Source organism: Bombina bombina, chromosome 3 (assembly GCF_027579735.1).
Source record: "Bombina bombina isolate aBomBom1 chromosome 3, aBomBom1.pri, whole genome shotgun sequence".
Lineage (NCBI taxonomy): Eukaryota > Metazoa > Chordata > Amphibia > Anura > Bombinatoridae > Bombina > Bombina bombina.
In genome coordinates this window covers 841,279,012-841,292,785 of record NC_069501.1, presented here as the reverse complement: position 1 = coordinate 841,292,785, position 13,774 = coordinate 841,279,012, and positions in this window count along the sequence as shown.

The following is a 13,774-nucleotide window of genomic DNA, read 5'->3' as shown; positions in this document are numbered from 1 at the left end:
AAGGGCTGTTAACGCTCCGCGGGCTTTTTTCTGGCCGCACCATAAAATTAACTCTGGTATCGAGAGTTAAAACAAATGCTGCGTTAGGCTCCAAAAAAGGAGCGTAGAGCATTTTTACCGCAAATGCAACTCTCGATACCAGAGTTGCTTACGGACGCGGCCGGCCTCAAAAACGTGCTCGTGCACGATTCTCCCATAGGAAACAATGGGACTGTTTGAGCTGAAAAAAAACCTAACACCTGCAAAAAAGCAGCGTTCAGCTCCTAACGCAGCCCCATTGTTTCCTATGGGGAAACACTTCCTAAGTCTGCACCTAACACCCTAACATGTACCCCGAGTCTAAACACTCCTAACCTTACACTTATTAACCCCTAATCTGCCGCCCCCGCTATCGCTGACCCCTGCATATTATTATTAACCCCTAATCTTCCGCTCCGTAAACCGCCGCAACCTACGTTATCCCTATGTACCCCTAATCTGCTGCCCTAACATCGCCGACCCCTATATTATATTTATTAACCCCTAATCTGCCGCCCCCGCTATCGCTGACCCCTGCATTACACTTTTAACCCCTAATCTGCCGCTCCGTAAAACGCTGCCACCTACGTTATCCCTATGTACCCCTAATCTGCTGCCCTAACATCGCCGACCCCTATGTTATATTTATTAACCCCTAATCTGCCCCCCACAACGTCGCCGACACCTACCTACACTTATTAACCCCTAATCTGCCGAGCGGACCTGAGCGCTACTATAATAAAGTTATTAACCCCTAATCCGCCTCACTAACCCTATCATAAATAGTATTAACCCCTAATCTGCCCTCCCTAACATCGACGACACCTACCTTCAATTATTAACCCCTAAACTTCCGATCGGAGCTCACCGCTATTCTAATAAATGTATTAACCCCTAAAGCTAAGTCTAACCCTAACACTAACACCCCCCTAACTTAAATATAATTTACATCTAACGAAATAAATTAACTCTTATTAAATAAATTATTCCTATTTAAAGCTAAATACTTACCTGTAAAATAAATCCTAATATAGCTACAATATAAATTATAATTATATTATAGCTATTTTAGGATTAATATTTATTTTACAGGCAACTTTGTAATTATTTTAACCAGGTACAATAGCTATTAAATAGTTAAGAACTATTTAATAGTTACCTAGTTAAAATAATAACAAATTTACCTGTAAAATAAATCCTAACCTAAGTTATAATTAAACCTAACACTACCCTATCAATAAAATAATTAAATAAACTACCTACAATTACCTACAATTAACCTAACACTACACTATCAATAAATTAATTAAACACAATTCCTACAAATAAATACAATTAAATAAACTAGCTAAAGTACAAAAAATAAAAAAGAACTAAGTTACAGAAAATAAAAAAATATTTACAAACATAATAAAAATATTACAACAATTTTAAACTAATTACACCTACTCTAAGCCCCCTAATAAAATAACAAAGCCCCCCAAAATAAAAAATTCCCTACCCTATTCTAAATTAAAAAAGTTACAAGCTCTTTTACCTTACCAGCCCTGAACAGGGCCCTTTGCGGGGCATGCCCCAAGAATTTCAGCTCTTTTGCCTGTAAAAAAAAACATACAATACCCCCCCCCAACATTACAACCCACCACCCACATACCCCTAATCTAACCCAAACCCCCCTTAAATAAACCTAACACTAATCCCCTGAAGATCTTCCTACCTTGTCTTCACCATCCAGGTATCACCGATCCGTCCTGGCTCCAAGATCTTCATCCAACCCAAGCGGGGGTTGGCGATCCATAATCCGGTGCTCCAAAGTCTTCCTCCTATCCGGCAAGAAGAGGACATCCGGACCGGCAAACATCTTCTCCAAGCGGCATCTTCGATCTTCTTCCATCCGGTGCGGAGCGGGTCCATCTTGAAGCAGGCGACGCGGATCCATCCTCTTCTTCCGATGTCTCCCGACTAATGACGGTTCCTTTAAGGGACGTCATCCAAGATGGCGTCCCTCGAATTCCGATTGGCTGATAGGATTCTATCAGCCAATCGGAATTAAGGTAGGAATTTTCTGATTGGCTGATGGAATCAGCCAATCAGAATCAAGTTCAATCCGATTGGCTGATCCAATCAGCCAATCAGATTGAGCTCGCATTCTATTGGCTGTTCCGATCAGCCAATAGAATGCGAGCTCAATCTGATTGGCTGATTGGATCAGCCAATCGGATTGAACTTGATTCTGATTGGCTGATTCCATCAGCCAATCAGAAAATTCCTACCTTAATTCCGATTGGCTGATAGAATCCTATCAGCCAATCGGAATTCGAGGGACGCCATCTTGGATGACGTCCCTTAAAGGAACCGTCATTAGTCGGGAGACATCGGAAGAAGAGGATGGATCCGCGTCGCCTGCTTCAAGATGGACCCGCTCCGCACCGGATGGAAGAAGATCGAAGATGCCGCTTGGAGAAGATGTTTGCCGGTCCGGATGTCCTCTTCTTGCCGGATAGGAGGAAGACTTTGGAGCACCGGATTATGGATCGCCAACCCCCGCTTGGGTTGGATGAAGATCTTGGAGCCAGGACGGATTGGTGATACCTGGATGGTGAAGACAAGGTAGGAAGATCTTCAGGGGATTAGTGTTAGGTTTATTTAAGGGGGGTTTGGGTTAGATTAGGGGTATGTGGGTGGTGGGTTGTAATGTTTGGGGGGGGGGTATTGTATGTTTTTTTTTACAGGCAAAAGAGCTGAAATTCTTGGGGCATGCCCCGCAAAGGGCCCTGTTCAGGGCTGGTAAGGTAAAAGAGCTTGTAACTTTTTTAATTTAGAATAGGGTAGGGAATTTTTTATTTTGGGGGGCTTTGTTATTTTATTAGGGGGCTTAGAGTAGGTGTAATTAGTTTAAAATTGTTGTAATATTTTTCTTATGTTTGTAAATATTTTTTTATTTTCTGTAACTTAGTTCTTTTTTATTTTTTGTACTTTAGCTAGTTTATTTAATTGTATTTATTTGTAGGAATTGTGTTTAATTAATTTATTGATAGTGTAGTGTTAGGTTAATTGTAGGTAATTGTAGGTAGTTTATTTAATTATTTTATTGATAGGGTAGTGTTAGGTTTAATTATAACTTAGGTTAGGATTTATTTTACAGGTAAATTTGTTATTATTTTAACTAGGTAACTATTAAATAGTTATTAACTATTTAATAGCTATTGTACCTGGTTAAAATAATTACAAAGTTGCCTGTAAAATAAATATTAATCCTAAAATAGCTATAATATAATTATAATTTATATTGTAGCTATATTAGGGTTTATTTTACAGGTAAGTATTTAGCTTTAAATAGGAATAAGTTATTTAATAAGAGTTAATTTATTTCGTTAGATAAAAATTATATTTAACTTAGGGGGGTGTTAGTGTTAGGGTTAGACTTAGCTTTAGGGGTTAATACATTTATTAGAATAGCGGTGAGCTCCGGTCGGCATATTAGGGGTTAATAATTGAAGGTAGGTGTCGGCGATGTTAGGGAGGGCAGATTAGGGGTTAATACTATTTATGATAGGGTTAGTGAGGCGGATTAGGGGTTAATACATTTATTATAGTAGCGCTCAGGTCCGCTCGGCAGATTAGGGGTTAATAAGTGTAGGCAGGTGTCGGCGACGTTGAGGGGGGAAGATTAGGGGTTAATAAATATAATATAGGGGTCGGCGATGTTAGGGGCAGCAGATTAGGGGTACATAGGGATAACGTAGGTGGCGGCGATTTGCGGTCGGAAGATTAGGGGTTAATTATTGTAAGTAGCTGGCGGCGACGTTGTGGGGGGCAGGTTAGGGGTTAATAAATATAATACAGGGGTCGGCGGGGTTAGGGGCAGCAGATTAGGGGTACATAAATATAACGTAGGTGGCGGTCGGCAGATTAGGGGTTAAAAATTTTAATCGAGTGGCGGCGGTGTGGGGGGACCTCGGTTTAGGGGTACATAGGTAGTTTATGGGTGTTAGTGTACTTTAGGGTACAGTAGTTAAGAGCTTTATGAACCGGCGTTAGCCAGAAAGCTCTTAACTCCTGCTATTTTCAGGCGGCTGGAATCTTGTCGTTAGAGCTCTAACGCTCACTTCAGAAACGACTCTAAATACCGGCGTTAGAAAGATCCCATTGAAAAGATAGGCTACGCAAATGGCGTAGGGGGATCTGCGGTATGGAAAAGTCGCGGCTGTAAAGTGAGCGTTAGACCCTTTAATCACTGACTCCAAATACCAGCGGGCGGCCAAAACCAGCGTTAGGAGCCTCTAACGCTGGTTTTGACGGCTACCGCCGAACTCCATATCTAGGCCTTAGTATAGTGCTCAGGCAGCATTGCATCCCAATACGGTGTTGGCCCTAAAGCTTGCAGCTATCCAGATCTAGTTTATGGATAGGATAGGACTGATTATTAAATGTTTGTTTGTTTTTATTTTGTGTTTGTATTTTAGGTGTAGTTTAATATTAAAACCCCAATTTTGTGGTACTAACACATATTTCTTAGAACACTCAGCAATCTATTAAAAACTTAAAGCCATGATTTTAATTGTGTTCTGTACTTCTCCATGTATGCCATGTATGTCTGCTATCTTAATTCAATGTTATGTCATCTCTGCCTTTTCGCTGACCCTGCGAGGTGGGCTGATGATACAACCTGTACTACTGTACCCTTTATGGGCTATAAATAAAATATTAAAAAAAAAAAAAAATAGATGTTGCAGTGCAGGAATTGTATTAACCCCTAAACCTAAGTTTAACCCTAACCCCCCTAACTTAAATATAATTTAAATTAAACGAAATTAATTTAACATAATTAAATAAATTAATCCTATGTAAAACTAAATACTTACCTATAAAATAAACCCTAAGCTAGCTACAATATATTTAATAGTTACATTGTAGCTAGCTTAGGGTTTATATTTATTTTACAGGCAAGTTTGTATTTATTTTAACTAGATAGAATAGTTATTAAATAGTTATTAACTATTTAATAACTACCTAGCTAAAATAAGTACAAAATTACCTGTAAAATAAATCCTAACCTAAGTTGCAATTACACCTAACATTACACTATCATTAAACTAATTACCTAAACTACATACAATTAATTAAAATTAAATTAAATAAACTAAATTACGAAAAAAAACACTAAATTACAGAAAATAAAAAAAGAATTACAATAATTTTAAACTAATTACACTTAATCTAATCCCCCTAATAAAATAAAAATTCCCTACCCTATACTAAATTACAAATAGCCCTTAAAAGGGCCTTTTGCAGGGCATTGCCCCAAAGTAATCAGCTCTTTTACCTGTAAAAAAAAAATACAATACCCCCCCAACATTACAACCCACCACCCACACACCCCTACTCTAAAACCCACCCAATCCCCCCTTAAAAAAACCTAACACTAATCCCCTGAAGATCATCATACCTTGAGCGATCTTCACCCAGCCGGGCACAAGTGGTCCTCCATACAGCAGAAGTCTTCATCCGATCAGGGCAGAAGAGGTCCTCCAGATGGTAGAAGGCTTCATCCAGGCGGCATTTTCTAATCCTATCAGCCAATGATAGAATCCTATCAGCCAATTGGAATTAAGGTAGGAAAAATCCTATTGGCTGATGTGATCCAATCAGCCAATAGGATTGACCTTGCATTCTATTGGCTGTTCCAATCAGCCAATAGAATGCAAGGTCAATCCTATTGGCTGATAGCATCAGCCAATAGGATTTTTCCTACCTTAATTCCAATTGGCTGATAGGATTCTATCAGCCAATCGGAATTCAAGGGACGCCATCTTGGATGACGTTATTTAAAGGAACCTTCATTCTTCGTTCGGACTTTGTTTGAAGAGGATGCTCCGCGTCGGCTGGATTGAAGATGGACCCGCTCCACTCCGGAAGGATGAAGATAGAAGATGCCACCTGGATGAAGCCTTCTACCATCTGGAGGACCTCTTCTGCCCCGATCGGATGAAGACTTCTGCCGTATGGAGGACCACTTGTGCCCGGCTCGGTGAAGACAGCTCAAGGTAGGGTGATCTTCAGGGGGTTAGTGTTAGTTTTTTTTAATGGGGGATTGGGTGGGTTTTAGAGTAGGGGTGTGTGGGTGTTGGGTTGTAATGTTGGGGGGGTATTGTATTTTTTTTTTACAGGTAAAAGAGCTGATTACTTTGGGGCAATGTCCCGCAAAAGGCCCTTTTAAGGGCTATTTGTAATTTAGTATAGGGTAGGGATTTTTTTTTTATCTTGGGGGGCTTTTTTATTTTATTTGGGGGATTAGATTAGGTGTAATTAGTTTAAAATTCTTGTAAGTCTTTTTTTATTTTCTGTAATTTAGTGGGGTTTTTTTTGTAATTTAGTTTATTTAATTTAATTTTAATTAATTGTAGGTAGTTTAGGTAATTAGTTTAATGATAGTGTAGTGTTAGGTGTTATTGTAACTTAGGTTAGGATTTATTTTACAGGTAATTTTGTACTTATTTTAGCTAGGTAGTTATTAAATAGTTAATAACTATTTAATAACTATTCTACCTAGTTAAAATAAATACAAACTTGCCTGTAAAATAAATATAAACCCTAAGCTAGCTACAATGTAACTATTTGTTATATTGTAGCTAGTTTAGGGTTTATTTTATAGGGAAATATTTAGTTTTAAATAGGATTAATTTATTTAATTATGTTAAATTAATTTTGTTTAATTTAAATTATATTTAAGTTAGGGGGGTTTAGGGGTTAATAAATTTATTATAGTGGCGGTGACGTTGGTGGCGGAAGATTAGGGGTTAATAAATTTAATATAGTTGTAGCGACGTTGGGGGGCAGATTAGGGGTTAATAACTATAATGTAGGTGTCAGCGATGTTGGGGGCAGCAGATTAGGGGTTTTTAAGTATAATGTAGGTGGCGGCGGTGTCTGGAGCGGCAGAATAGGGGTTAATAGTATAATGCAGGTGGAAACGATGTCGGGGGCGGCAGATTAGGGGTTAATAAGTGTAAGATTAGGGGTGTTTAGACTCGGGGTTCATGTTAGGGTGTTAGGTGTAGATATATTTTTTATTTTCCCATAGGAAACAATGGGGCTACGTTAGGAGCTGAACGCTGCTTTTTTTGCAGGTGTTAGGTTTTTTTCACCCAGCTCAGCCCCATTGTTTCCTATGAGGAAATCATGCACAAGCACGTTTTGACAGCTTACTGCTACCGTAAGCAACGCTGGTATCGAGGTGAGATGTGGAGCTAAATTTTGCTCAACGCTCACTTTTCTGAGGCTAACGCCAGCTTAAAGAAAACTCGTAATACCAGCGTTGTTTAAAGGGAGCGGTAAGAAAAAAAGGAGCGTTAGCCCCGCAAGCCTTACCAACAAAAACTCGTAATCTAGTCGATAGTGCAGAGAGAAATACACACAGGACAAACAATTAGATTGAAAATTAAATAAAATCTTATTTGCCATGATATAAGTCTATATCCCATCTAGATATCTATCACCTCCCCTAGTGTTTTGAGGTACAAAATCAATTGCTTGAAAATTAAATGCTTTTTTGTTGTTAACTACATCCCCATGTTTAGAGAAGTGTTTTGCTACAGGAGTTTTCGGTGGATCTCTTTCAAGTGAAGTGAGGTGTTCACAAACTCTGTCTTTTAGAAATCTGCTAGTATACCCTGTATATTGTTGTTTACAAATTTGACATGTAATCAAATAAATGGTTTATCAGGAACAACAATCTAGCCTGTAGTTTAGTTTATATTATAAGTTTTGCCTGTGATAGTAGAAGTAACAATATCTCCCACTAGACAAAATTGGCATACATTGCAGGGATGTTTTCCACATCTGAAAAAAAAACTTTTTTCCTCAACCATGTTTCTTTAGATGTTTGCTTATTCTTATAGACATATTGGGTAACTTTGCTTCCTATTGTTGGAGCCTTTCTGAATAGAAACTTGATGCCTTGACCTATGCATTCATTAAATTTGTCATCTAATCTAAGAATGTCTAAATTCCTATTTACAATCGGCTAGATTACGAGTTGTGCGTTAGGCTTAACAAGCAGCGCTAAGAGGTCCTAACTCTGATTTTTAACGCCTGCTGGTATTACGAGTCTTGCAGGTACAGGTGTACAGCTCACTTTTTTGGCCAGACTTGCAAATACCGCAAATCAACTTACGTAAATTGCGTATCCTCTTTTTTCAATGGGACTTGCATAGCGCTGGTATTACGAGTCTGCCAAAAAGTGAGCAGTACACCCTCTCCTGTCAAGACTGGTACCGCATTTTAAAGTCAGTAGTTAAGAATTTTACACTACAACGCTGTAGCATAAAACTCTTAACTAAAGCGCTAAAAAGTACACTAACACCCATAAACTACCTATTGACCACTAAACCGAGGCCCTCCCGCATCTCAAACACTAAAAAAAAATTTTTAACCCCTAATCTGCCAAACCAGACATCGCCGCCACTATACTAAAAATATTAAACCCTAAACCGCCGCACTTCCGCCTCGCAAACATTAGTTAAATATTATTAACCCCTAATCTGCCGTCCCTAACATCGCCGCCACCTACCTACATTTATCAACCCCTAATCTGCCGCCCCCAACGTCGCTGCCACTATACTAAAGTTATTAACCCCTAAATCTAAGTCTAACCCTAACCACCCCTAACTTAAATATAAATAAAATAAATCTAAATAAAAATTCCTATTATAAACTAAATTATTCCTATTTAAAACTAAATACTTACCTATAAAATAAACCCTAAGATAGCTACAATATAACTAATAGTTAGATTGTAGCTAGTTTAGGGTTTATTTTTATTTTACAGGCAAGTTTGTATTTATTTTAACTAGGTAGAATAGTTATTAAATAGTTATTAACTATTTAATAACTACCTAGCTAAAATAAATACAAAAGTACCTGTAAAATAAAACCTAACCTAATTTATAATAACACCTAACACTACAATATAATTAAATGAATTCCCTAAATTAAATACAATTAAATAAAATTAGCTAAAGTACAAACCCCCCCACTAAATTACAGAAAATAATAAACAAATTACAAGATTTTTAAAGTAATTACACATAATTTAATCCAACTAACAAAATAACCCCCCCAAAAAAATAAAAAAGCCCTACCCTACACTAAATCACAAATAGCCCTTAAAAGGGCCTTTTGTGGGGCATTGCCCCAAAGTAATCAGCTCTTTTACCTGTAAAAAAATGACAAATCCCCCCCCAACATTAAAACCCACCACCCACACAACCAACCCTAATCTAAAACCCACCCAATACCCCCTTAAAAAAACCTAACACTAACCCCTTGAAAATCACCTTACCGGGAGAAGTCTTCATCCAACCGGGCCGAAGTCTTCAACGAAGCCGGGAGAAGTCTTCATCCAAGCCGGGCGAAGTGGTCCTCCAGACGGGCAGAAGTCTTCATCCAGACGGCATTTTCTATCTTCATCCATCCGGCCCGGAGCGGGTCCATCTTCAAGACATCCGACATGGAGCATCCTCTTAATCCGACGGCTAACACTGAATGAAGGTTCCTTTAAATAACGTCATCCAAGATGGTGTCCCTTCAATTCCGATTGGCTGATAGAATTCTATCTTCCAATCGGAATTAAGGTAGAAAATATCCTATTGGCTGATGCAATCAGCCAATAGGATTGAAGTTCAATCCTATTGGCTGATCCAATCAGCCAATAGGATTGAGCTGGCATTCTATTGGCTGTTCCAATCAGCCAATAGAATGCCAGCTCAATCCTATTGAAAAATTGTGCTGAAACAACACTATACTAGTATTTAAGAATTGAAAAATAAGAATAAAAATAAAGATAAAAATACACTTTGAATAATTCTCCTATAAAATTGACTCGGCCTACAGATCTCCCTATACACAATAATAGTGACTTTACAATTGAAGATTTTAAAGCTTTTAATGTATTGGAAACTCTGGGAGCCGAATCAATTAGAGAGACTGAGAGTGTCCTTACATATAAAAAATAAAACACTACACTCAAACAAAAGAGTACTTTTTACCCTATTCAATCAAGAAATCAATACATTGATATATTTCAGGAAAAAACACATATGGATTTGATATGTCTTCAGGATTCCCTTAAAGGGATAACAACTAGTAATAAAAAGAAACAAAATCTGACTAGTCAGCAAAAACTAGCTTTAGGAAATCTTCAAAAAAAACGATACCATAGCTATTACCCCCTCAGATAAAGGTGGCTCTATAGTTATTCAGAATAAGCAAGATTATTATTCTGAGGTAACTAAACAACTCAATGATACTAATACCTATTCTAAACTCTAAATTACTTGATTGGGGTCTCCATCTGGGGAATACCTTTATAATCCTACACCAGTCACTGCTAATTTTAGGATAGTCCCTAAGGTGCAAAAGGACCCTGTCTCTCTCCCAGTGAGCCCACACCTGACACGATTGGTCTACCTGGGGGAGAGACCGGGTTCTTATGGACCTTATGGACTATCCTAAAATTAGCAGTGACTGGTGTAGGATTATAAAGGTATTCCCCAGATGGAGACCCCAATCTAGTAATTTAGATGGGTAGACAATCTTCTTCAGCCATATGTACAGTCACTCCCAGGTTATCTTAAAGACACCACACACATACTACAAATGTTAAAAGAAAAATGTTGGAACAATGGTAACATGTGACTAACAGTGGATGTATCGTCCCTTTACTCATGTATTGCACATGAGTTGGGGTTAAAAGCTGTGGAATATCATCTATTACCTAAAAGTACTTTTTCACCAGAATTGATTGATTTTGTACCAGAAGCATTGAGGTTTCTTCTAACACACAATTTTTTCTTATTTAATTCAGAATTCTTCCTTCAAACATGTGGCACGGCGATGGGGGAACAATTTGCCCACTCGTATGCCATTGCCAACTTGTTTCTAGGATGGTTCAAGGCTACATTCATTTTTGGCCAAGAAAACATGTATAGCCGGCACATTGACTTCTATGCCAGATACATAGATCTTCTGTTTGTCTGGTGTGGGGACAGTGTGCTTGCAGAGGAGTTTGTTGGATTTCTCAATAGAAATTATTTGAATTTAAAATATACCTTTCAGTTGGAAACCCAACAGGTAAACTATTTGGATATAACCCTTAGGGCGGACAATAGAAAAATTTGTGCAGAGTTATATAGGAAAGATATAGCGGGTAACACAATTCTAAGGGAAAACCCTTGCCACCCATTTCATACTAAAAAAAGGAATAGCAAAAGGGCAGCTGATCAGAATAAGAAGGATATGCACTACTGACCAAGACTATTATCTACATTCACTTAAATTAGTAAATAGACTCACACAACAAGGTTACAATAAGAAAACCCTAATGTCCCTTAAAGCAGAAGTAGTCAAATTTACAAGAAATGAACTACTACTAAAAAGTCCAAATAAGATAAAGAACAAAGTTACATTAGACAACCCCAGTACATTAAAGGGACACTAAACCCAAATTTTTTCTTTCGTGATTCAGATAGAGCATGATATTTTAAGCAATTTTCTAATTTACTCCTATTTCTTCATTCTGCTATCTTTATTTGAAATGCAAGAATGTAAGTTTAGATGACGGAACATTTTTGGTGAACAACCTGGGTTGTTCTTGCTGATTAGTGGATAAATTCATCCACCAATAAAAACTTGTTGTCCAGAGTTCTGAACCAAAAAAAGCCTAGATGCCTTATTTTACAAATAAAGATAGCAAGAGAACAAAGAAAAATTGATAATAGGAGAAAATTAGAAAGTTGCTTAAAATTGCATGCTCTATCTGAATCATGAAAGAAACATTTGGGTTCAGTGTCCCTTTAAATTATAAAGAGTACTATGGTTTTTGTCAGGCAATAAAGTAATCAATTTAATAAAATAAGAAACATGCAGGTAGATTTAAAGTTCTGCGTTAGGGTTAAAAAGCAGCGTTAAGGGGTCCTAACGCTGCTTTTTAGCGCCCGCTGGTATTTAGAGTCAGGCAGGAAAGGGTCTACCGCTCACTTTCTTTCCGCGACTTGAGGCTACCGCAAATCCCCTTACGTCAATTGCGTATCTTTTCTATGGGATTTGCCTAACGCTGGTATTACGAGTCAGCCAATCAGATTTAAGTTCAATCCGATTGGCTGATCCAATCAGCCAATCGGATTGACCTTGCATTCTATTGGCTGTTCCGATCAGCCAATAAAATGCGAGGTCAATCCGATTGGCTTATTGGATCAGCCAATAGGATTGAACTTAAATCTGATTGGCTGATTGAATCAGCCAATCATATTTTTCCCACATTAATTCCGATTGGCTGATAGAATCCTATCAACCAAATGGAATTTGAGGAACGCCATCTTGGATGACGTCATTTAAAGGAACCGTCATTCGTCGGGAAGTCGTCGGCCAGGATGGATGTTCCGCGTCGGAGGTCTTCAGGATGCTGCCGCTCCGCTCCGGATGGATGAAGATAGAAGATTCCGCTTGGATGAAGACTTCAATTGGATGGAAGACCTCTTCTGCCCCGCTTGGATGAAGACTTCAACCGGATAAAGGACCTATTCTGCCCCGCTTGGATGAAGAATTCGGCTCGGCTGAGTGAAGACGACTCAAGGTAGGGAGATCTTCAGGGGGTTAGTGTTAGGTTTTTTTGAGGGGGGTTTGGGTGGGTTTTAGAGTAGGGGTATGTGGGTGGTGGGTTGAAATGTTGGGGGGGGTATTGTATTTTTTTTTTACAGGTAAAAGAGCTGATTACTTTGGGGCAATGCCCCACAAAAAGCCCTTTTAAGGGCTGGTAAAAGAGCTGATTACTTTGTAATTTAGGCTAGGGTAGGGCATTCTAATATTTTGGGGGGCTTTTTTATTTTATTAGGGGGCTTAGATTAGGTGTAATTAGTTTAAACTTCTTGTAATTTCTTTTTTATTTTCTGTAATTTAGTGTTTGTTTTTTTTGTATTATAGTTTAGTTTATTTAATTGTATTTTAGTTTAGATAATTGTAGGTAATTTATTGAATTAATTTATTGATAGTGTAGTGTTAGGTGTATTTGTAACATAGGTTAGGATTTATTTTACAGGTAATTTTGTAATAATTTTAGCTAGGTAGCTATTAAATAGTTATTAACTATTTAATAGCTATTGTACCTAGTTAAAATAAATACAAAGTTGCCTGTAAAATAAATATAAATCCTAAGCTAGCTACAATGTAACTATTAGTTATATTGTAGCTATATTAGAGTTTATTTTATAAGTAAGTATTTAGTTTTAAATAGGAATAATTTATTTAATGATAGTAAATTTAGTTCGTTTAATTTAAATTATATTTAAGTTAGGGGGGTGTTAGGGTTAGGGTTAGACTTAGGTTTAGGGGTTAATAACTTTATTATAGTAGCGGCGATGTTGGGGGCGGGAGTTTAGGGCTTAATAATTGTAGGTAGGTGGCGGCGATGTTAGGGAGGGCAGATTAGGGGTTAATAAAATGTATTATAGTGTTTGCGAGATGGGAGTGCGGCAGTTTAGGGGTTAATACATTTATTATAGTGGAGGCGATGTCCGGTCGGCAGATTAGGGGTTAATAAGTGTAGGTAGGTGGTGGCGACATTGGGGGGGCAGATTAGGGGTTAATAAAACACAATTTATGCTTACCTGATAAATTTATTTCTCTTGTGGTGTATCCAGTCCACGGATCATCCATTACTTGTGGGATATTCTCATTCCCAACAGGAAGTTGCAAGAGG